Genomic DNA, 24572 nt, shown 5'->3' with positions numbered 1-24572 from the left:
TCTGATAGAACATGAAATCGCCCTAAGGAAAGTGTTTCACGCTTTACGAAACGCAAATTTAAAGATTGAAATGTCTAAAACTTCATTCCTAAATAAATCAACGGAATTTCTAGGCCACGTCATTACAAAAGACGGTATTAAACCGAACCCTAAAAAACTTGAGGCCATAGACAAATTTCCATTACCAGCACCACAAAAACAAATTAAATCATTTTTGGGACTAGCAGGATTCTACAGGAAATTTATTAAGGATTTCGCGAAAATTGCGCGACCAATGACTAGATTTTTACAAAAAGACGCCAAGGTCGATTTAAATAACACTGACTACAAGGACGCATTCCAAAAATTAAAACTGTACATCTCTAACCATCCTATTCTTCAATTTCCAAATTTCAATAAACCGTTCGCAGTCACAACGGACGCTTCAAATTTTGCGATAGGAGCAGTGTTGTCACAGGATAATAAACCAATATGCTGTGCATCCAGAACACTAAATTCTTCAGAAACAAAGTTAGCAACAATCGAGAAGGAGCTACTTGCCATTATATATGCTTTAAGCTATTTCAGACCTTATATTTACGGACGGAAGTTCGAATTACACACCGACCATAAACCTCTTACATATTTGGAAAATCTTAAAACTGATAATCCGAAACTGCAAAGATGGAAACTAAAGTTAATGGAGTACGATTTTCATATCAAATACATTAAAGGCAAGGTAAATGTAGTAGCTGACGCATTATCTCGTATAGAAATAAACGCTTTAGAGGGTGACAGTGATTTAGCAACGCAGCATACTTCTTTCGAAGATAATTCACATTATATTCCAATATCCGAAAAACCACTTAACTGTTTCTCTACCCAAATTGTTATCAAAGTAGGCGCAACAAAGGTTGCCAAGAAGGAAAAAATTAATCGAAAAAAAAGGACTAAATTTTTTTTTTTAAAGAGTTCACTGAGACGCAAGCTAAGTACGTGCTGAACAACCATGTACCTTTAATAGGAACTACAGGAATTAAGGTCCCAACTAAAAAACATTTATTGATATTACAAAAAGAATATAATATTTGGAAACAAGCAAATAGTAAAGCAACTCTGGTTAATGCTAACTCTTTACTATATGATTGTTCGCTCAGCGAAATCATGGAGATAATTGCAAAAATGCATAAACAAACAAACCACATTGGCATAAATAAATTGTACTCTGAAATACGAACTAAATACTACTACCCTAAACTAAAAGATTTTATTCAAAACTACATAAATAAATGTGAAATTTGTCATCAAAGTAAATACGACAGGAACCCACCTAAAGAACCTTACAAAGAAACATTGACCCCTAGTAAAATTAGAGAAGTATACCACATGGATATATGGTACAAACATAAGAATCAGATGTATATAACATGCATTGACAAATTTTCCAAATTCCTCGCAATTATACCAATAAAAAACCGTCAATGGGATACTATCATAAATGCCTTGACGACACTCTTCAATAAAATTGGTAAGCCTACAAAAACTATTACAGACAACGAATCAGCTCTCATATCACAAAAAACACAAGAATGGTTTGAAAACGAACAAATAGATATTCATTTTACGAGTCCCAACCACAAGACAGGTAATTCAGATGTTGAGATCGCACACAGAACTCTTAACGAGCATATACGAACCTTTTTACTCAGGCAAAAATGAGAAAATAACGAACTAACCCTTTTAGATCCAGTACAAGAATGCGTTAGATATTATAATACAACAACACATTCTGCACACAAATATAAGCCATCAGATGTGTATTTTGGTGAAGTAAATACTGAAATCGTCTACGAGAATTTGAAACAAACCACAGATTCAGCACATAATTAATTAAGATTGTATACGATGATGTACCACCATTAGAAGCGTAAATCATAGAAAGTAAGCAAATCCTATACAAAACTTACACCTACCCAAACTGCGGACAGTTTGTACTTAAAGGGGGGAGGAGTTACGTCACACGTGTTGGATATCCTCCGGGAAACCCTTTTACCTGAACTCGATACAAGATCACAATACGAAACACACCGCAATAAACAGTCACAAATATAATTAGGGTTTTTCACGAATTTGTCGGGAGAGTAAAACCCGTAATTAAAGGAATGTATCCTGGGTTTTTTAGCAATATATATAACTGGCTTTTCCAGGATAGTAACTAAGGACATTGTGTAAAAGGAATAGAAAATAAATATATAAATACGCTGACTCACAGCCTGTTAAGTCAGTCTGAATTCGAGCTACATAGTGATCAAAGTGTAAAATCGAGTTTTTTGTTATTCGCTCAAGAGGATGGGAAACCGCCACCACGACACCCTCTACACATAACTAAGTAAATCTCAACGGCAAAGGCACGCTCCTCACTATTCCAACGCATGATGGCGACTGAGCCGTGTCGGGACAAAACTTTACAGTATCTCCTCTTGAACGCGGCACACTGCAGCGCACTGTAGGACGCAATGTGGTCAGCATTGCGTGATGGCAGATGCCTTGAATAATCCGTTTGACAATTTTGATAAGCATTGAGCAGCCATAAAATGTGCTTTTTTGGGAGTGCAGATCGTCGACCATATTTCGAAGGCGTATCTCAAGGTCTAGCTGACTATGGAATCTTCTAAGCGGACTAATAAGTGAAAGGGGTTAAAGTCTCTTCTAATTGCAGCGAATGATGGCCACAACGTGCTTAATCCCGGGAGGTTCAACGTTGTGTGTGCCAGGACAAAGGGGAATTTGTTATTACGCTGTTTAGGGAAGCAGAATCTGTCGGAGATAGCTTTGATTTTCTAACTGGACACCGCATAAGGAAAGACACCCGGTGAAGCTTTGCTTCTCGTGAATATCCTGGGAACCCGAACACTTTCCCAGAGACTGAAAGAAGCAGATGAATGTTAACATTTCGAAAATGGGCTCCCATCTTAGATGCGACAATTGGAGAGGTGTCTGAGTGTCGTCGTAAATATAATAGCTCACGTAATCCATAAATCCACAAAAAGCCATCTCAAAAACTTGATCGACAGAGAAGGCTGTTTTCCGGATTTTGGAAAAACTAATAGCGTATCATGATGCCACATATCACATGCTTGGAGAATATCAAACCTCAGAAGAATTTGAGGTGCAAAGCTGAGTTCGCCTAGTTTACATCTTATCACGGATATTACCTTTTTTGGTATCGGTGACATTCTTCATCCTCAATGGACTATGACATTTCTTCTCTAAAACCTCGGCTATGCTGATGGCATCTGTTTGCTGTTTCACCGAGTCGTGGCCCATGGCGAAATGACTCGGGATTTTGAGAGAGAGACAAGTAGAATCGAACTGAAGATAAACAGGTCATCGCGTTCTTCCTATCTGCAATAATGGCCAAAGCATCGAAGTTGTGGATCAATTTGTACACCTAGGAAGCGTGGTTTATACCGATTTTGGCGCTCAATTTGGTTTTAATCTACGCTACGGTTTTAATAGCGCTAGATTCGCCTTCGGTACTTTGTCTAAAATCTGGAAATGCATTTATCTCAGTATCGAGGTCGAGTTGGAGCTGTGCTTTCTTGTTGTTATATGGAAGAAGCACCTGGGAATTGACCTTCGCCATTGGTCGATGCACATGTCAGTTATTCATAAACGTGGGGAGCGGGTGTCCTTTGAGCGCTTTAATCCCTCACGTGTCATTTTTACAAAATCAATGTGTCTATACTGATGCGTGGGTTCGCCCGGGATCCAAACGAAATAAACTAGAACGCGGGCTAAACCTGGAAAATAAAAAAACGATCCGACCGCGCAGGTGGAGCCGTAAGTGTCCGGACTCAAATGCCGCGATCGAGAGTGAAGATCCACGAAGGATCACAGTCTCGGTTCTTAGTTCTCCTGCCTCAGGTGGTTATTGTGGCGCTGCTCCCGAGATTCCCTCAAGATTTTTCCAGCCAGAAACTGAGGAAATTCATGACATCAGCGGCAGCAAAGGAAGCTCCTCTTTGACAAACGATTTGTCATTTGTTAATCATGTCCTCCTGGCAGACTATGTTTTCTTTCGCTTTTCGTCATACCGCCTCACGCCCATGTACAAATTTCCCAAACCTTAATTAACGACGTTTTCAAACACATATTTATAAATATACAGTAGAAACCATCGCCCATCGTCACATAATCGAAAACTATCCATCGATAACTCGTAAAACAAATTTCTCGACTTTCCGACTACGCTTCTACGACATCCACTGCCTCGCTCGCCAACTTCTTTTTCGCCCTTTATAGCCGGGAAGGATTATTTTTTATCGTCGAAGGCGGACCGCGGACTATCTAAAAAGAACTTTTATAATCTGGCCACTTCTTTCCTAGCGAAATCGAAAAACTCCGCACCAAGCAGGGGTATTTCACTCTTCCTCCCGACAAATCCAAATCTTCCTCCAGGATCCGTACATTTCCTCACTGTCCACCCACGAACCGGTCTCCATGCCGCTATGCTCGTCTTGAACTCCGATTGAACTCCGAGAGTCCATGTTGCAGCAACATACGCTTGCGCGTACGTTTGCGACAAATCATTCCCTTCTGTCAGGTTCAATTCGCCCGAATCCATTCAATAATGTGTAATATGCGGCGAAAGTTAAGGGAATTGCACATTACAGAATGCATTACTTCAGCAAATTAATCCAGAAAAAGGCGAATGAAATTCCGCTCTCGTCGAGGATTCGCGGCCACTACAGCCCTTATAGACTTTTCCGTCTGGATCATCCCATACATACAGATTAGGTGACCAGCCCACTGCAACCTGTTGAGCTGAATTTTATCCATAGCCAAACGGTCGTGGTATCGCTCATAAATTCAATGGTTATGTAAGCTTCGGAACCGTCCATCCTCATGTAGGGGGCTAAACATTCTTCGGAGGATTTTTCTTTCCAACGCGGCTAAGATACCGCAATTGCGCTTGTTAGGAACCCAAGTCTCCGAGGAATACATAATCACTGGCAATATCATAGTCTTGTACAGTAAAAGCAGAAAATATTTTATAGATGTAGATGTAGCAACATGTTACCTCCACAATATCTCCCTTTTTATGTAGATCCAGCCTCTTTGCCAGTCGACAGGCATTGATTCGCACCCTGTGTATAAGTTGGTGAGCCATTTGGTGTAGTTGGGCGCCACCACATTTAATCAGTTGGACTGTAATTCCAGGCACCTATTATTTTTAGGCCGATGAATTCCAAGCTTGGTGGTAGTGACATTTGTCCAACGTCTTCGGTTGGCGGAAACTCAAGCTCGCCAATATTCTGCTCGTTCATCAAAATGCTGGTTATGTATGTATGTGTATGAGCTGGTGGAGAGGCAAAGCCTCTGAGCACTCAGACTTTAGTGGTCCATCGTATTCAACTTCCCCGTCTAACAGAATATTGCAGATTCGTTTATACATCGCAGGATTTCCGTTATTGGATGTGATGCTACCCGCTGCAGTTGGAGCATATCAGCAACAAAAATCTGATGTCTGATGCGTCCATAGGCGGAGCATTCACATAGAAAATCTTTCGTGGATTCCGTTTCCCCATTACAGGATGGACACGCATCATCTAGGGTAATTCTTATTCTGAACCTAGCCTAGCTAGTGAATTATGACCTGTCAGAATGCCCACAATATTTCTACAAGTCTTCCTGCTTTTCGACAAGATACACTTTTCCAGTATGTTTCTTTGGTACTTACAGGACAAATTTGATGTGTCTAGCAGCGTTGAGGCTTCACCACCTATCATTATGGGAAGCTTGTTGCCAGTTTTTGATAGCAGCATCACCCAATGCTACTGACACCCCAATTGCTGGGTCCCGTCGGCGGCGGAGGGGGGAGGGGGTTTGAAGTTAAAGCCACTTTTTTTAAGGCATCCAAGGCATCCAAAATGACCAGGCACCCAGAGAAATTCCACCGTATTGAATCTAGAAACAGAGTTCAATCGATTTCTACATTCTTGATCGATTTTCGAAGTAGTAGTACTGCTAAACGCCCTCACTTCAGCTTGACCATCGCTACAGATTGCGATGCGCCTGCTTTCAACCGCTTGTCAATCATCCAGGTTTCCGCACTTAGGATCGCATATACTTCAGCCTGAAAGACCGTTCTGTATTGTTCCAAAGGAGAAGCCCACTTTTCGTTTTTATTTGAGAGGTAGACTACCACTCCAGAACCATTTTCTGTTTTCGAGCCATCAGTGTAGAAGATGTTATTGTATCTTGACACGCATTCTTGTGGCTCGTCCCAGTATTCTCTTCATTTCAAGATAACATCATATCTTCTACCAAGCAGATGTATGGGGATCTGAGAATCGGAAGGAATAGCGAAAACTTGATTCAGTTCTCCCAGTGCCTCTTCCAATGCTCCGTGCTTCCCACCTCCTTTGTTTCCCCACAGATCTAATCGAATTAGTCTATGAACGGCGCGTTATATTATTTCTACACACCATTCCGAGATTTCGACCAAGATTCAAGCACCAACACGTTATCCGCTTAAGCTTGAATGTGTATTGGCAGATTTTGGCAGTTCGCATAGTAGTCTTTGAGGGCAGCCTTTTGTCGCTTCCGTTGTTAGGTAGTGATCAACACCCACTTCACTCATCGCGTACTCGGCTTTCAGAATTGGGTCCACTACCTTTGAAACCAAAGAATGAAGAGCAGATTCACAGGACTTTTCACGTTGATAAGCATGTTGGTTTTCATTTAATGGGTGCGACCTTAGCGCCTTCTTGCAAATGTGCCGCTCAACCAGTCACTCCACACATTTAAGTAAATATGAGGGCGGTCAAATTGTAGTATAGGTCCCAGGACGAAACGTGGTTTGGTACCCACGGTGGAGCATAAAACCTGGGAAACGTCTGCTGAACCAGCACCAACAGCTCTACTACCAAATCCTATCTCCACCTCCACGTGGTGATCGCTGGGAGTTCTTTCTTTATGAAAAACTCCAGACGGAGAAGGATGAAGGCAAGTCTCCCGCGCCTAAAAACGGAACAAAATGTACCAACTGGTCCTCCATGTTGGGGGTTGCGTAGGACTCGGACCGGATGGATCTTACAACGACAAACCAGGCAGCGACATCGGATTAACGATTTGCGGTTTCCTGGAGAAGGACCGCTTCACCATGTATTATAGCGGCCATCCAGTAAACCATGTGCTGGGAGTAGTCAACCAAAAAATGAAACCTGCTGTTATCGGCTTTCAAAATACAGGGTACGGCAGCATAACTTCCTTTTTAAAATGCACGCCACTTAGTTAGTTGATGTCATAGCGGAGCCCTAGTAGTCTCGTTCAAGAGGGGATACTGTAAAGTTTTGTCCCGACACGGTTCAGTCGCCATCATTCGTTGGAATAGTGAGGAGCGTGCCTTTGCCGTTGAGGTTTACTTTTCAAGCGAATGTTCGGTTATTGCAACACAGCGTGCATTTCGGAATCGCAAATCAATTGTTACATGGGTCACTACATTCAGACAAACTGCAAGTGCGACAAAAGGAGGAACTGGAGTCCCTCGGCCCGTTAGATCTCCTGAGAACATTGAAGCAGTGAGAGCGTCAACGTTGCTAACAGGAGTCATGACAAACACCAGAAATCGGTTTACGCAATGTATGGAGAATGGGGGACGTCACCTAACAAATTTTGATCTTCAAAATAACGTAAATAAAAACTTTAGACATGTATCTACATTATAAAAAATAAATAACTATTTTCCGATGCATACAATAGTTTTTATTGTGTTTTGAAAAAAGGAAGTTATGCTGCTGCACCCTGTATAAGCGAAAGGCTATGCACTCTGCGTTTGCGAGGCAAGTTTAGAAATATAGTCCTCATAAAGGTTCACGCCCCTACAGAGGCGAGTACGGAGTCGGAGAAGGATACCTTCTACGAGGTACTTGAGTGGACTCTCGAAGCCTGTCCCAAGTATGATATCAGTCAAGTAGGGAAGGAGCTCGTATTCAGGCGATACGTTGGCTCTAATAGCTTACATATGGATACCAATAATAACGGACTGCGCACTATCCAGTTAGCAGTATCACACGAAATGGTAGTTGGAAGTACCTGGTTTGCGCGGAAAGCGGTATACAAATATACATGGGTCTCTCCAGACGGAACCACTTTCAGCCAAATTGACCACTTGTTGATTGAACGCCGCCACGTCTCAGCCTTGATGAATGTCAAAACATATAGGGGGGCCAATATAGACTCCGAACACTATCTCGATGGCATGGTGCTCCGAGCTCGAATAACAATACCACCCAGAATCCCCCCGGACAATCACGCGAGAGAGAGAAGCCATCCACAACACCGCCCTCCGCGCCACCTATAGGAGGAAATGAATGCCGCAATAGACGCAGTTAACAGAGATCCTTGGGATGAAGCATCGATAAATGATCTTCACAACCACCTGAAGAACGTTATCATTGAAACGGCTATAAATTTACTTGGCCTCAGCCGCAAGAAAAGTCGGAACGGGTGGTTTGACGATGAACGTAAGCTAGCATCGGAACGGAAGAATGCTGCATACACAAAGAACGCCGTCACGCGCAGAGACTTATCACGAACTCCGTCGAGCAGAGAAGCGACTTCACAGACGGAAAAAGGAAGCCTGGCAGAACTAACAAGTCTGTGAACTAGAAAAGTACAGGGAGCAACCGCACCAGGCATAGAAGGCGGAAGTTTTACCAACAAGTCAGTAAGATGATGCTCATCCTGTAGAGACAAAGGGGGGAATCTGATTTCCGACAAAATGAGCGATGGGTTGAGTACTTTGATGAACTACTGAACAACCAGAACATCGGCGAGTTGGAGGTCCCGCCAACTGAAGACGACGGACAAACACTGCCATAACCAAGTATAGGTGAAATAGTCCGTGCAATTCATCGGCTTAAAAATCATAAGTTGCCAGGAGCCGGTGGAATTACAGCCGAATTGGTTAAATATGGAGGTGGTGGTTCATCAACTTGTGCTCAAGGTATGGGATAGCGAATCAATGCCTGACGATTGGCAAGGAGGCATTATCTGTCTCATACATAAAAAAGGGGATATCACACAGTGCAGCAATTATAGAGATATCACGTTGCTGAGTACCATCTATAAGATATTCTCCACTATTTTGCTAGGCCAGATAGCCCCATACGCCCAGAACATCATTGGCCCATACCAAAGAGGCTTCACTCCAGGCAAATCAGCAACAGATCAGATTTTCTCTCTGCGGCAAGCGATGGAAAAACTGTTGGAATATGGACAACAGTTGCACCATCTGTTCATCGGCTTTAAAGCCGCCTATGATAGCCGCATGAGATAGCACCACCCTGGGGCGTGCCTCTGTTCACAGCTCTGGTCAAGTGGTTGCCTCCCAGATCGGACTGGATTATCCTGGAGCATGGATATAATCCAATGCGTGAGATACCCTTCCAATCCAATACCGGTCAAGGCTTCCTTGATGGCGTTGGTACTGACGTTGTTGAAAGCTCCCTCTATATCCAAGAAGGCAGCAAGGGTATACTGCTTGTACTGCAGCGACCGCTCAACCGTACCAATTACCTCGTGGAGGGCGGTTTCTGTGGATTTTCCTTTGAGGTAGACATGCTGGGACTTAGAGAAAGGCGTTCTCTCCATAATCGTCCTTAAGTGAATGTCCAAGACGCGTTCTAGGGTCTTCAGCACGAAAGAGGTCAGGCTGATTGGCCGAAAGTCCTTCGCGGACTCATGACCTCGCCTGCCCGCTTTCGGTATGAAAACCACTCGTGCGCGCCTCCAGGACTGCGGTACGTATCCTAAAGTGATGCAGCTCTGGTAAATCTCAACAAGCCACGGCACAACACTTTCCTGCTGCTGCTGTAGCATGACTGGCATTATGCCATCTGGGCCTGGAGATTTGTATGCGGGGAAGCTGTTTATAGCCCAGCCGACCCTGTCCCCGGTAATTACCGATTTGATAGTCTCGCACAGCTGGGGTTGCCGCAAACCCTCCAAGCACGGTTCTGGCTCACAGTCCTCCTCGCTGGAGGGAAAGTGCGTTTGCGCCAGCAGCTCCAAGGTTTCGCTAGAAGATTCCGTCCAGGAGCCTTCCGACTTTTTAAAGAAGGATGGACTCTTTTGTTCCTTGGACAGAATCTCATTGAGCCTCGCGGATTCACTAGTGCTTTCAATGTTCTGACAATAGTCTAGCCAAGACCGCCTCTTGGCGGTCCTGATGGCCGACTTGTACTTCTTTAGACAGTCCCTGTATGGCTGCCAGTATTTTTGCCTGTGGCAGATGTTGAAGATTTCTCTGGTTAGTTTCCTGAGACTAGAGAGGTCTTCGTTCCACCACGGTGGCAGGGTCTTTTTGCTGTACTTAGCAGGGCACGAGACTTTGAAGGCGGTATCAAGAGCCTTCTCCAGAGCACCGACCTTTGACTCCAGTTCGTCTGTAGTGCCAATCCTACCAATTTGCGCACCGGAGAGTTTGCTCTTAATTCCTGGCTAGAAGCCACTAGTCTGTCTGAAGCCTCGCTCCGGGAGGTCCCTGCGGTTGGTTTCAGCACAACGGTCCTACGGCTGGCACCGAGTGTACTGCTCTCGACGGTCACTGTCTCCTGGCTGGAGGCCAGCAGCTCGTCTTCCGATGATGCGCCTGGTATCATCGCCTCCTCTTCTATCGTCGTTTTAGTTTTTTTGTTAATTGAGTCCATGTCTTCGTCCTACGAGTAGTCCGGGAAGAATGTCCACCCTGGCTGACCCGGCCACCAGGGTAAGGGTCTTATTTGAAACTGAAGGTGCCCAAGGTATTCAGAGTTCGCATACTAAAGACCAAGCTCCCCGTTGGCCACGCAGCCCTCGGCGTATGCTGTTCCACCTTGGCTTGGGGTCCTATTAGCACCTTCTCCGGTGCAGGGAGGACGATCCCCGGGCTGTTGCTTCTGTCCATCCCCCCGCCAGATCTACTTGCCCACAACACATGACCAGCAGACAAGCAGATCCTCGTCAGTTGGGTGAGCCTACTCCCAGCCCGGCCCTACACACTCTTGGCCCGCCCGAAGACGGTTTCCAGCGGCCACCACGCGGAGGTCGTGTGAGGACTTGCCGAATTATGCAACTTTAACCTGAAGCATAATCAGACTAGGCCGCCCCCAACAAAGATACTGAGCGTTCGCATTAAAATCTATTAAAAGTTCAAGGACACTTGATTCAGCATGCACTACCAGATCCTTTAGTTCTTGCGTCGGCGGAGGGCACAAAGAATCATAGGGTAAGTAAGCAGAGGCAATTATGACGTTTCTCCTCTTACCATTAACTTGGTATTGTAAGTTGGCCGCAACAAGGCCCTGGGAATAGAATTGTCTCAGCATGGTTGCCTGACATAATTTCCTCTCTGCGGCAAGCGATGGACAACTGTTGAGATCTGGACATCAGTTGCAGCATATTTTCATGGAATTCAAGGCAGTCCATGTTAGCGTAGGCAGGGAAGACTGTACATTGCTGCGAGTAGCTTGGGAATCCAAGACTGACTAAACTGGCCTTGATTCCGCGAGGCAGATAAAAGCAGCAGGTTCAATCTCGAGATGATTCACCGTCAGCAATGGTCTAAGATAAGGGAATGCCCTATCACGCATCCTTGCCCTGGAAAAAGTGTTCCATGATACTATTATAAATGCGCGAAGCACCGTGCTCTTGAGGGACAACAATCCGATATGTAGAATCTACCTTCATCCATATCAAGCAGGGGGCACGCTATCTTGGCTCGCACATCAATGAAGTCTAGGTATATGATGGGAAAGTCAGCATCACAAACAAAAGAATCGTCAGCATTGAATCTCACTGGTCAAATGTGAATAAGAAAGATTTAAAGACCGTTCATAATTTTTCCTATTCAGGGTCGAAAATCACAACCGGTAACAGCTACAACGACGAAATGCACACACGGTTGTTGGCAGCGAACAAAACCTTTTTGAGCTTACAAAAACTGTTCCCCTCGTAACGTCTCTCACTCTCTTACTGTGCAAGACATTGAGCTTGCCAATTCTCCTTTGTTCCTGGGAGACTTGGGTTCTTTGTCAGAAAAATTGCGAAGTTTAATCCACGTTCGAGGGGAGAATCCTTCGATAAAGTTTTGGCCTTATACATGAGGATGGATGATTCCATAATAACGAAATTGATCAGCGATACCAAAGCCTTCTGGCTCTGGATAAAATCCGGCTTATATGTTGCGGCGAGCAGTTCACTGGGTGAGGAAAGTCTATATGGTCAATATCTTTGGGGGAAAAAGTAGACATGGCAGACCCTGTCTGAAATGGAGCGATGGCGTAGACCAGGAGACCAGACATATCGAATTGGTGGACCTCGGGGCAAAACTGAAATGTCTTGACTTTCTTACCAAGGTAGGCCTAGACCAAATATGGGTTGTTGCGCCGGTGATGATGATAATGATAAAGCTGTTTTTGACTGGTTCAGTTTAGTGATGGAACGCTATCTCCCGGGACCAATATTGCTTGTGGAGCTCGTGACGGCTAGCTACAGTGATTCAAAAACAGACATGGAATCTAGAAGACTAGTATGTGAAAAAGCTGCAGCACTCAAGAAACGGTGGCTTAAAGGCTTTGCTCCAATGTTAATCTATAATTTGGCTGCCGAAAATATAAACGATATAGTGTTTCTTACAAGCGCTTACCAATCGGCACTTTAGTGCTAACAGGAGATAAATGTTTACACTGAAAGCATGTCAAAGAGAGGATAACTTCGTACCGATAAGTAACTACTAATGAATTATCAATACTTCAATTATATGGCAACCAATCGGAAAGGACAAGGCTATAATCGGTATAGTTCAAATATTGACAAGCAGCTTCTTAAAAATTTAGAGATTTTCTCGTAAAATTATTGTTATTATTGAAAGTAATATATAATCATATTTTAAAATTTACTACGGACACTCCATAATTTCATCCTAGCAGCTATGGAGGCTTTAATATGAAGCGTCATACTGGAAAGCTTGGTGGAAATCCTACTATCATCAACAAAATTATAGTGGGCCAAAGTTGTCTCTCTCGCGTCAAATTTGTACTTCCTAAGAGACGAATTGAATATCGGTACTGCGAGGTACATATAAATGAAACCGTCGGGTACGCAAATGTTCTTACATAAAAAACCAACAAAACACACCAAATATAGATTAACATTTGTGTGGTTACATGCATTCAAAACCATAAATAACCGGCGTCTTTATCTAGACTTTTGTTGTAAAAGCCGCTGCATGGAATAATTATGAGTGACCACTTCTCAAAGAAGATGCGAAAACACTAAAACACAATTCGAGTAAATATTATGAGTAATTTGCAATTATTTATACTTAACATTAGGTTCATAAAAGAATTTTTATGTGTGTTTATTTTTTTATTCAGACTCTAAATCACCTTCATATTACCAAGTGGTGTAATGCCACCTCCCCATACAAGAACTTACCGGTAGCCATTAAGCTGAGGGGCTTAGGCTACATTTCTAACAAAAGTAATTTGCAGATTACTTCAATCAATGCATAACCCCAATACCAATGGGAGAAGCACCAAAGAACTTCACTCCATCCCTCCAACATCAGTTTTTTGAAAAGTGTCAACGAAATCTCATTCATTTCATTAGCAGTAAGCTTTATTGAAAACCTCGCAAAATGGATGGCTTTTCATAAAGCATGTGTGGAAGTTCGTGATATGTATTACTTCCACTTACCCTTGCGTAAAAGAGTAACGGTGTAGACTCGCCCACCCTTGTCGCTCTGTGTCACTGGGGCATGCAGTCCTTGTTTTTGGGACAAAACCCAGAATCATATAATAATGTTCACACATAGTCGAAAGCTTATACCACAATCTCTAATTAAGTGTGATTAACCATCGGCAATTAATTATTTTTATTGGATTTTTGGATACGTAGCGGTGACATTTATTAAAATTTACTGCGACCAGAGATTGCTCTTTCTGAGGCACACATATATGTATATAGGCAACAGCCTGTCTTCCGTTTGTGTATGTAATTCGGGTGTCGTATATCTTCAATTCCAAAGTGTATGCCCTTTTTCAATGCCAACCGTTCGCACACTCGTAGCGGCAGAATTCGGGGTGTGAACGTGGTCTTTCAAAACAAGGACAACATACAAGTATAAACGAGGTCCTATTAAGAGCTTAACTCAGAGCGATGTGGGCTGATAGGGATTTCATATTCTGATTTAATCGTGTGCGCCATATCATTGGAATGACAAGGCTGTTTCCCATGAAAGTACAGATGAAGGTTGATATCAACAAATTTATATTTTAAAATTCCAAATTTCCGAAGTTAACTCATAATACAATCCCATCCCAAAAAGGTACACACATATGCATCTCAGGGGTGTTGTAACCAAGTTCCGGACTCATTGATATGCATCCTCCCTCCTGCTTCCAATATCACAAGTAATGGTTTCGTGCATCATAAATTCCTATTAAATTCGAAAGTGAACTTGAGGTGGAGTTTATGTAGTTTTTGGGTATACATAGATTCTAGTTTTCCTGATGAAAGGAAAAAACACGGGAAAACTGTCTACGGAGGAGCTTCATTACATTTTTTATTATGGCATACTGAGGTCAACATGGCTGAATGAAAGTTTCTAAATGGTTTGTGGGGTCTATTAGAAAAGTCTCTTGGGAAAATAAATAACATTTACAATGACGAGTGGATAACGCGGACTAACTCGTACATGCATTCTTGAATGAAATAAATTATCGACCCCCAAAGTTTAGTAACCACGACGGAACGAAGGTTTAAAACATGAAAAGAAAAGATGTGTCAAGTGAACTTTGAAAACTCAATGAATGCTGAATTGATTTGGAAATTCAATACTGAGGAGCAAAATGCACACACGGGAAACAGAGCTCAATTATTATATCTCAGCGTTTTTGTCTCAGATATTTGCGCAATCCTGGAAGGACACTTGACCCCCCCTCAAATTTCACCGATTTTCACATATGTCATGTTGTTCATTTCTATACCTGCAGATATGTATGCGATTTATTCGGAAACGGCTGGACCGATTATCACAAAAATTGGTGAGTATGTAATCTGGTGTTCCCTTTACATGCAGTAAGTGGCCTCATATTGTGTTAAGTTTTAGGGGGGCTCCCCATACATGTGAATGGAGGGTGTAAATTTTTTTTTCACAGAATGTAGCCATGTGGGGTATCAAATGAAAAGTCTCTATTAGTACTTTTCGAAACTGGTTCAAAATTTGATATTGGGTGAAACATGAAGGAGTAAGGACTCAAAATATGACCCCCAAAAAGTGTAACAGGTCTCGTTCTCAGAACCTATCCAACCGAAAAATCTGAAAAAAATCACAGTGGTACATCTCTATGAAATCTAGGCCACAAAATATATCCGGTTCCGATATCTGCACAAATAAAGTTAATAATAGTATATTTACACATTTTAGAAATTTACCCGGTACCCCCCTTATGTTCATCCCAGAAGTACAAAATTTGGCATGCGTGTAACGAAGGATATAATGCACAATTTGGTCAAGTTTGAAGAAAATCCAATTATTATTGACAAAGTTATAGGGGGTGAAACTTCACAATTTTTTTTGTGAATTTCGTGGACTCTACAACCTGCATGACGTCATCATCACAACTCGTCAATACCACAACCAAATGAGTTCTTATGAATTGGGTCGCAGAGAATTATTTTGTTTTAGTTTTTTTAGTAATTTGCCAGCCAGACATGTGTGCATGTAGGTATATAATATATGCGTGCTAATGAAGTTTGCGGGTAGTGCCTAATTCAGATAGATATAAGAAGTAAATCGGAAATATGGGTACGATCAATTTATATACGTGCATACAGTATTCGGAAATAGGCAGTTTGTTTGTTAAGGGTGAGCGTAATATCTATGGCTGTAATATATACATAGGTATGTCTCGTAGTTTGGAAAAATACGACGGATTATGTTGGATTTGTAGCTATATACGGATAGAAAAATGTCCGTTGAAATTTCTTACATAAGATGAACACAAAACCTTTATATCCGAAGCGCGAGCTTCCGGTATTCCGAATTGTTATTTTTCCATCTGAGCCAAAAATATTGTATTTACACTCATCGCAAAATGAAACATTTTTCCAAAACTCTGCTTCTTTATATACAGCTTAGCGAAATTTTCTATTTTGATCCTGTTTAGTGTGTTTATGTAAGGTTTCCTCGTAGCAGTTCAACGGTGTATCCATTTTTTCTTAGTATATTTCTATCAGTTTCTGGGTTACATAATTGTTTAAAGTTAATATTTGCTTCTACAGTAAGTTTAGCAGCACTTTTTTCTTTGAATTATTCTTACAATCTTAAGCTCTTCACTCTCATCGAATATGCGCGAACACCCTGGTCTACTTCTTTCCACAGATTAGGTTTTTTTTAAAAAAAAAGTGAAATTGTCGTGAACAGTAAATTTACTAAGTTTTACAATAGAAGCAAATTCACGTTGCGCTTTATTATCTTTGTAATGAGCAATTTTCAAATTCCTTATTTCAATATTGACTTCACACTTTTTCCGTCGGGTATGTCCAGAATTTCAACTACGGGTGTCGCGCTCAATAATTCAACCAATCTTGCGACTGTTGAATCTGACAGCCGTAACTACACCAAAACACACGGGTGATTAGTTTTAGAAACGACATATTAGCACACAACCGAGATGCAATCTTATAATTGATTTGAGATAAAATTCTCAGTGTTGCTGGATATGCGTAGAGCCTGAATACTGAATACTTGCTCTATGAAAAGGATCCATTTTCGAAAATTCTATACACGCTCGGCGAGTATTGAAACTGTTGCCTGCAATGCGGCATGGTGTCGTCGACTCTCGATCACCAATCTCCGCGATGACCTCAAGTCGACCATATTCCCGGATAGGGGCCAGGATTGTGTCACTGCCGGTAATAAAGCGATACTGGCCTCGGACCCACTACACAGTCAGGTGTGCTTATTGCGGGAAACGCTCGACGAATCTCTGGTGCAACAAGGGCAGTACGATGTTCAACCCCAAAAAATATTAGGCGAAGACGGCTTTGCGGTTTCTCACCTGCCTCTCTCTGCCTTCATAGCTGTGTCCAAACTTTGGCCCAAAGTATGGGAGTATTTACGCTCAATATAATTCGCAGTCATGTCTTGTTCTGCATATGATATAATGGAGCATTTAACACCCGCTTCGGTCACGCTGCTCTCAGGGCAGAGGTGAGGCAGCGTCTGACGTTCTGCCTCTACCTTGGTTAGAATCCGTAAAGCCGTCTTCGCCTAATTTTTTTAAAAATTTGGGTGTTAACGCCTAACGAGGAGTTCGCGGACTAAAAAAAACAAGGATTAAGTTGCTCACTATTTGATCCCGTCCGATATCAAGTGAATGCGGACTTAGGACCACTCAATCCTTAAACAACATATGTTATACCTCCTACCGCCGTTATTTCGTAGTAGATTATAAGCAGGTTCATAAACTCAGTCCATTTCATCCGCTGCCTACGCGAACCTGCTGAAGTGGTCGCCACCGGTTATGACGAAGCAGCCACAACAGACGAACCACCTCATAATTAGCGTTTTCGACGCCGTGGTGTCCATTACTAGAACCCAACCCAACCATCAGATCAGAGGACTCCCGCCGGTTATTCGCACCCCTCCTCAAATTTCTCATTTTTGGGTTTGTATTTTATGTGGTGAGGTGTGGTGATATCTCCTTCACTGAGTAATTTGCAAGACTACAAAGCTCCTGTTCTTTGCTCACCTACCCCCCGACACGTCGCGGTGGCGTACAACCATTCAGAATGAGGTTATCTATCCCTCCTCCTTTAACAACCGGGCTTGGGACGCTGAGCTATTTTTACTTTTTTCTAAAGTTGTCGCAATCTCGGCAAATGCCAGATTTGATCTGATACTACCGCTAAGTATAAAGCATTTAGGCTCGGACGATCTAGACTTCTTAAAAGATAAAGTGGTGCTTATTGAACCAGACTGTGTGGGAGTACCAGATCATTAAGGGAAGTTGTGAGGGATTTAGGCATAATGCCATGACAATATTATGGGAAATAAAGCCACCCGCTCAAGACCCCAGAATTTTTTGATTTTCTAAGCCAATGGCTCATAGTTCACCTTCTTCTCCACATATTTCCGTTCAATTTTGCTATTATGGGAGGTAGCAACATCAATAAATTACGTGGTATCAAGTACTGTCTGAGGCTCATACTGGTAAAACGCACATATTTCCGTGATCAGCCCATGCTTGTATGCAAGGATTTGGTCAATCGCCTTACATGCAACTTATACCTGTTCGTGTATTGCACCGATACTATTACGGCGCAGCCAGAAATGAGATGATCCAAAATCTCTAAGTTCGAGCCACACATTCTGCACTGGCCGTTTTCCACCCGCTTTTTCATGATGACTTTTTATAAGCTTGAGTGACGACCACGCCATCCTGAGTGGCAGACATGAATCCGTCCGTATCTGCAAGGAGCCCGCCATCACACTGCTATTTGTTTGACAAATGCAAATCGACCAATGGTTGCCAAATGCAATTCACGTGTTTACCATGCATTACCTTCGACTTCCATTCATCAATCTGCTCTTGGTCTCACTTTACCCCAATTGAAAGATGGATCCTTCAAGCCAGTTGGAGTCAGTCCATGAACTCCGCCATGCTATTAACATAGTATGCTGGTCCCAAGCCCAGGTAAAGGAGGAGGGTTTGAGGCAACGTACTCTGTACTATCCTCAGTAAAACAAAAATAAAATGCTGAGATCAGGGAAAGAGATAAATAGAGTATAGTTGGAGTTATTCCACTATGCTAAATCCTACCTGATCTCTCTTGGTGACAGGCCCCGCGACAGGTCGACCAAGAAAATGCATAGAATGTCGTTACAACCATGATGTTCGGATTAAGTCACAGGCCTCGGAGAAATGCTAGGGCGTCCACCTCAGTCGACGCGGCAGGACGGGCCCCGGTCCTGTCGAGAAACGGGCAAGGGTTCTTGACGCATGGACGGCGTCAGGACGTAAGCAAGTTAGTCCGCACACAACGAACAAAACAAATACGTGTCTGCACGCTAAATGTTGGTACCCTAACTGGAAAGACCGAGGAACTCGCAAAAGCCCTTCGGAAAAGGTGCATCGACATCTGCGCTCTGCAAGAAACCCGATGGTCTGGTTCCAAAAGCTGCGACATTGAACGCGAACGCGGTAAAAATGGCTACAAACTTCTCTATTTTGGTAACCCACACACTCAATATGGTGTTGGCATTGCCATCTCAGAGGGTTTCCGTGATGCCATTAAAGAAGTCGAACGATTTGATGATCGGCTGATGAAGCTCACCATTATATCAGCTGATCGCACTATTCACTTCTTCACCGCGTATGCACCACAGACAGGCCGACCTGATGCCGAGAAAGATGCCTTCTGGCAACTTCTCGATGAAAAGACTTGTCACGTGCCTGCTGACGATTACATAATCATTGCCGGCGACCTTAACGGTCATGTGGGTGAAAAGGCAGACGGTAACAGGTGCCATGGGGGAAAGGGGTTCGGAGCGCGCAACGAAGGTGGCGAGCGTATAATCGATTTTGCGGACACCCATGACCTTGTACTTATGAATACATGGTTCATCAAACGATTGTCTCATCTTCCCACATTTTATAGTGGGAACAATAAAACGCAAATCGACTATATTCTCATAAGACGCCGACATTTTTCCACCGTCACTGATTGCAAAGTCGTTCCCTATGAGACCATCGCACCTCAACATCGGCCGTTGATTGCTGTCCTGCGAATTAAGCCACCGATAAAACGGCGTGAGGAACGCACTGGCCCGCCGCGCATTAAATGGTGGCGATTTGGTGAGAAGAACGAAGAAGCGGTCTCACTCATGCGATTGCCAACCATTACGAATGTGGAAGAATCATGGAAGCAAATGAAAGACACGATCCACAAAGCGGCCTCTGCAACCCTCGGGGTCACCAAGCCGGGTAAGCGGTACATCAACCGAGATACTTGGCTTTGGAATGATGATGTTGAAATGAAGGTCCGTGAAAAGAAACGCCTCTACCACAAATTTCTCGACGATAAAACGCCTGCTAATTGGCAAATTTATAAGAATGCCAACCGGGAAGCAAAGAAAGCGGTCGCTGTCACCCGAGCAAACCATTTCAAAAATCTTTACAATAAACTGGACACTCGGGATGGCGAGAGAGATCTGTACCGACTTGCTAAAAGCCGTGATGAACGCACACAGGATATCGAACACTTCTGTTGTGTTAATGACAAGAACGGTACTTTGCTTACTGATCGTCGAGCCGCGACGGATAGATGGCGAGAATACTTCGAGCAGATTTCAACTGAAGAATTTCCTCATCCTCCACTTCCACAATCATTGCCCACATTTGGAGCAGTTCCACCAGTCAGCGCAACTGAAGTCGAGGAGGCAATAAAAGAAATGAAATCGGGGAAAGCAACAGGACCTGACGACATCGCATCTGAGCTCTGGAAAGCAAAGAGCTGGGACCCAACACCGTGGCTGAGTGAATTCTTTAACCGGGTTATTCAGGAAGGAAGAACACCATCTGACTGGCAAGAAAGTACCACTGTTCCAATATGGAAAAAGAAAGGTAGTCCAGCAGAATGTTCAAATTACCGTCCGATCCGGTTACTTTCCCATACCATGAAGATTTTTGAACGCATTCTTGACAACCGTATTCGCGAAATCGTTGAAATAACCGTGAATCAAGCCGGATTTGTCAAGAATTGCGGAACTACTGACGCAATACACGCTGCGCGGTTACTCATGGAGAAACACCGTGAGAAGCATCGCCCTCTTTACATTGCCTTTCTGGATCTAGAGAAAGCGTTTGACCGTGTACCACACGAACTCATCTGGTATGCTTTACGACAACACTTGGTGCCAGGAGAACTCGTGCGCTGGGTTCAATTGCTCTACCACGATCCGAAAAGTAAAGTTCGAAGTATGGCGGGTGTATCAAAACCGCTTCGTGTCTCTGTTGGAGTTCATCAAGGAAGTGCCCTCTCACCACTCCTCTTTGTCCTTGTTATGGACACCGTCACACGGGATATCCAACGTCCAGCGCCCTACACACTGCTTTATGCAGATGATGTTTTCCTAGCATCTGATAGCAAAAATGATCTCGAGCAACTTGTTCAAAAATGGAATGATCGCCTCATGCAACACGGTCTCAGATTGAATTTAAACAAAACTGAATTTTTGACGACCGATCCCCATGAAACAGGCACAATCACTGTCAGCGGCAGTGATCTGCCCAGATCTGAGCGATTTAAATACCTCGGGTCAACGCTATCAGCCAATGGAGAGCTGCGTTATGAAATTGCTTCACGCATTAACGCAACCTGGATGAAGTGGCGTTCCACAACTGGTGTCCTTTGTGATCGACGTATCAACGAACGTCTCAAATCTAAAATTGACCGCAATGTCGTCCGTCCAGTCGCTCTCTATGGTTCTGAGTGTTGGCCGACCATAAAAGACAATGAACGGCGTCTCGCGGTAATGGAGACGAAGATGCTACGTTGGACTAGTGGCGTCACACGTTTAGATCACATCCGAAATGAGGATATCCGCGATCGTTATGGGGTTGCACCGATCGTGGAAAAGTTGCGAGAGAGGTGTCTTCGATGGTATGGTCACGCAATTCGTGCAAACGAGAATTCACTTGCAAAGATTGGTCTGAACATCGAAGTCGATGGTAAACGACCAAAAGGCAGACCTAAGCAACGGTGGCTTGATACGCTGGATGGGGATTTGAAAGCCTCGAGATTGCACCCAGATCAGGCATTCGATAGAGCCAAATGGCGAAGCCGATCACGACGAGCCGACCCCGCTTGTGAACGGGACAAAGGCTGAAGAAAAAGAAGAAGAAGTTGGAGTCAGTCCATAATCTGCCTTACAGACAGCTGCATGCAAAGGAGTCGCATGCCCTTTGCTGGCGTCATCCGTGATGACGCAGGTTCTCGATCACCCCAGAGTTTGGATTTGAGAATTTGGGCATAGTAGTCCGTATCCACCACCGGACGTTTTTCAGGTAGGTTTTCGTCCTCGGCAATATTCCGAATGTATAAGCCAGTGAAGGGGATAGCTTATTTTGTTCTTCCGAATTTCCAGGTGCTTGTAGGGTCTGTCTTGCTCATAGCTTGGATGTGGAGGTCACCAATGCTATGTTCGTTATGTGGCTCAGGGTAACCTGTGGTGATGACTTGGATTCGGCACTTGTTTAATTCAAATTCCATCCGAATATCATGGCTAAATACTGTTCGTAACAGAATTCTAAGATGGTTGTCAGTACCAACAAACAACTTGATGTCATCTAGGTACATCAAGTATGCCACCTCATACTTAGCACTTAGGCCATATTTAATTGCGAAATCATGCCCTTTAGGATCAATTAGAAGCCATGAAAGGTGGTAAAGTGCCATGCAGAATCAAAGGGGATTCAACGAATCTCCCTTGAAAATTCCCCTCTGCATAGGGACAGGCTCTGAGATATTGACACCCTTCAGATGAATACATTGATAAGGTATACCACCCTTCTGTGACTGTCGCCAAAAACTTTATTATCTTCGGATCAATGCGATACAGATGTTGAACATCGATTAGCCGGGTGTGCGGGACGCTATCAAAAGCCTTGGCATAATCAATATAACAACTAAAGAGGTTTCTCTGGCCTCTAGTTGTCTATCCTTCAACTAGCGAGTTATAATGAGTTGTTCGCCCTTGACCCAATCGGGAGCCCTTCTACTCCTTGGGCAGAATGTTGTTGGTCTGGAGGTGCATATTGACTCTTCCACTAATAAAGGACGTTGTGAATTTGATAAGCAAGAAATCGGTCTTGTGTCCGCGGGGTCATGCACCTTTTTACGGACAAAGTAGATAATTCCTGCAGTGAGGAAGGGTGGAATTTCCTCCGATCGACTAATGACTTCATTTATGCTCTTTCCAACCGATTGTATATACTGGTACCGGACTCCTTCGAGGTTCCTTCAGGTTTTCAAGTTGTTCATGGCTTGTCCAACTTTCTCTTCGGTAACATGCGCAAAATTCATGACCGACATTGTGGCATGGCGGATGACTTCGGCGGTAATCCACTCAGCATGATCAGCATGCTGGACAGGCAACCCCCAAAGTGCACCCCAACATTGTTTCGCTTCGGTCATCGATAACTACACGGTCTGTATGCTCTGTTGAGATTCGTTGAGTGATCTTAAGAAACTCCACTGGTTCTTCGCTTACGTTGTGCATTCTGCATACTTCTGAAGTGACTTTTGTCATAGCGTCGCAACCGACTGCATACAACAGAAAGTTTCTGCTTTACTGTGTCAAGAATTCTAATTACGGGTGTGGGCGGTGGGGAGGAGAGCTTCAGTGAGTAATGAAACTGCGGTGCGGTGTGGTGTTGTTTCTTCTTCTTCTCATTAGATGGATTTGCATTTTACACCTAACCGCCAGGTGTGGTGCTTCCTCAGTGAGTAATCTGTAAGACTGTAAAGTTCCAGCAGTTTTTTCATTTACCCCCTGGAAAGCTGCGCTGGCATACAGCCATTTAGAATGAAGCTATCCAATCCTTCTCCTTTTATAAGCGGGCTGGTTACTATGGGGTTGTTTTTATTATATTCTTATTATTTTATCATTTTATTTTCACGATTCTCTTGTTTCTTTTCTTTTAATTTAGTAATTTTTCCAGCACGAGTATTATAGAAATATACATTGTGATAAATTTCAGATAAATTTTTTTGATTTGAGGACTCCTTTTTTCTCTACTGCTGAGGATGTGAAGATAGGGAGGGGTCTCGAAGGCTGCGCCACACAATACTTCTGAGGCAGGGGAAATATCGCTTGAGGATGTGATCCGTCGTTAATCTTCGACACTCGGATCCAAAGTTTTACGGCTTCGAATCCCCTTTTTATTTATTTTTTTTTCACGCACCGGAAGGGACACTTGAATTTTTGTACAGTGACCCGTAAATGATCGAAGTACTTGAAGGAACTCCCTGCCTGCATAGCCAAGCCTGGTTAGGACGGAGATATGCAAGCACGATGGAGCTTCAACATGTGCGGGCGGACCTTCACTGTCATTCGCCACTTTTTTAGGTTTTTGGGATCGCTCTCCCCTCTTGATCGCCTTCGCCCATTTAGGATAGGTTTTAGGCTATCGCCGTTCCATTCTTGTCATTACAAAAGGGCGCCACACGTGTGGGTTTAACATTTCGTAGTTTCAGGCAAGACATTTCCTAAGTTACGCTACCAACTTCGTTTTGAGGTGTCGGGTAGAGATACAACAGTTCTTACCATTGCTCCAGGCAAACGCCTCGGAGAGAATAAATTGCTCATTGTTGGCTACTGTACGCGCTTATATCGGTTATGATCAAAGAGGTGGAGATAACAAGTTGCCGTCCATCAATTGTGCACTTCGTTCAGTAAAACACGTCCTGATAGGGACTGCCTCCTAATACGCCGTTTTGGGCAAAGCATGGTCCTCCATGGGAGTACCTATGCC

Source organism: Hermetia illucens, chromosome 4 (assembly GCF_905115235.1).
Source record: "Hermetia illucens chromosome 4, iHerIll2.2.curated.20191125, whole genome shotgun sequence".
In the NCBI taxonomy this organism is placed as follows: Eukaryota; Metazoa; Arthropoda; class Insecta; order Diptera; family Stratiomyidae; genus Hermetia; species Hermetia illucens.
Note: the sequence above shows the minus strand (reverse complement) of the source record.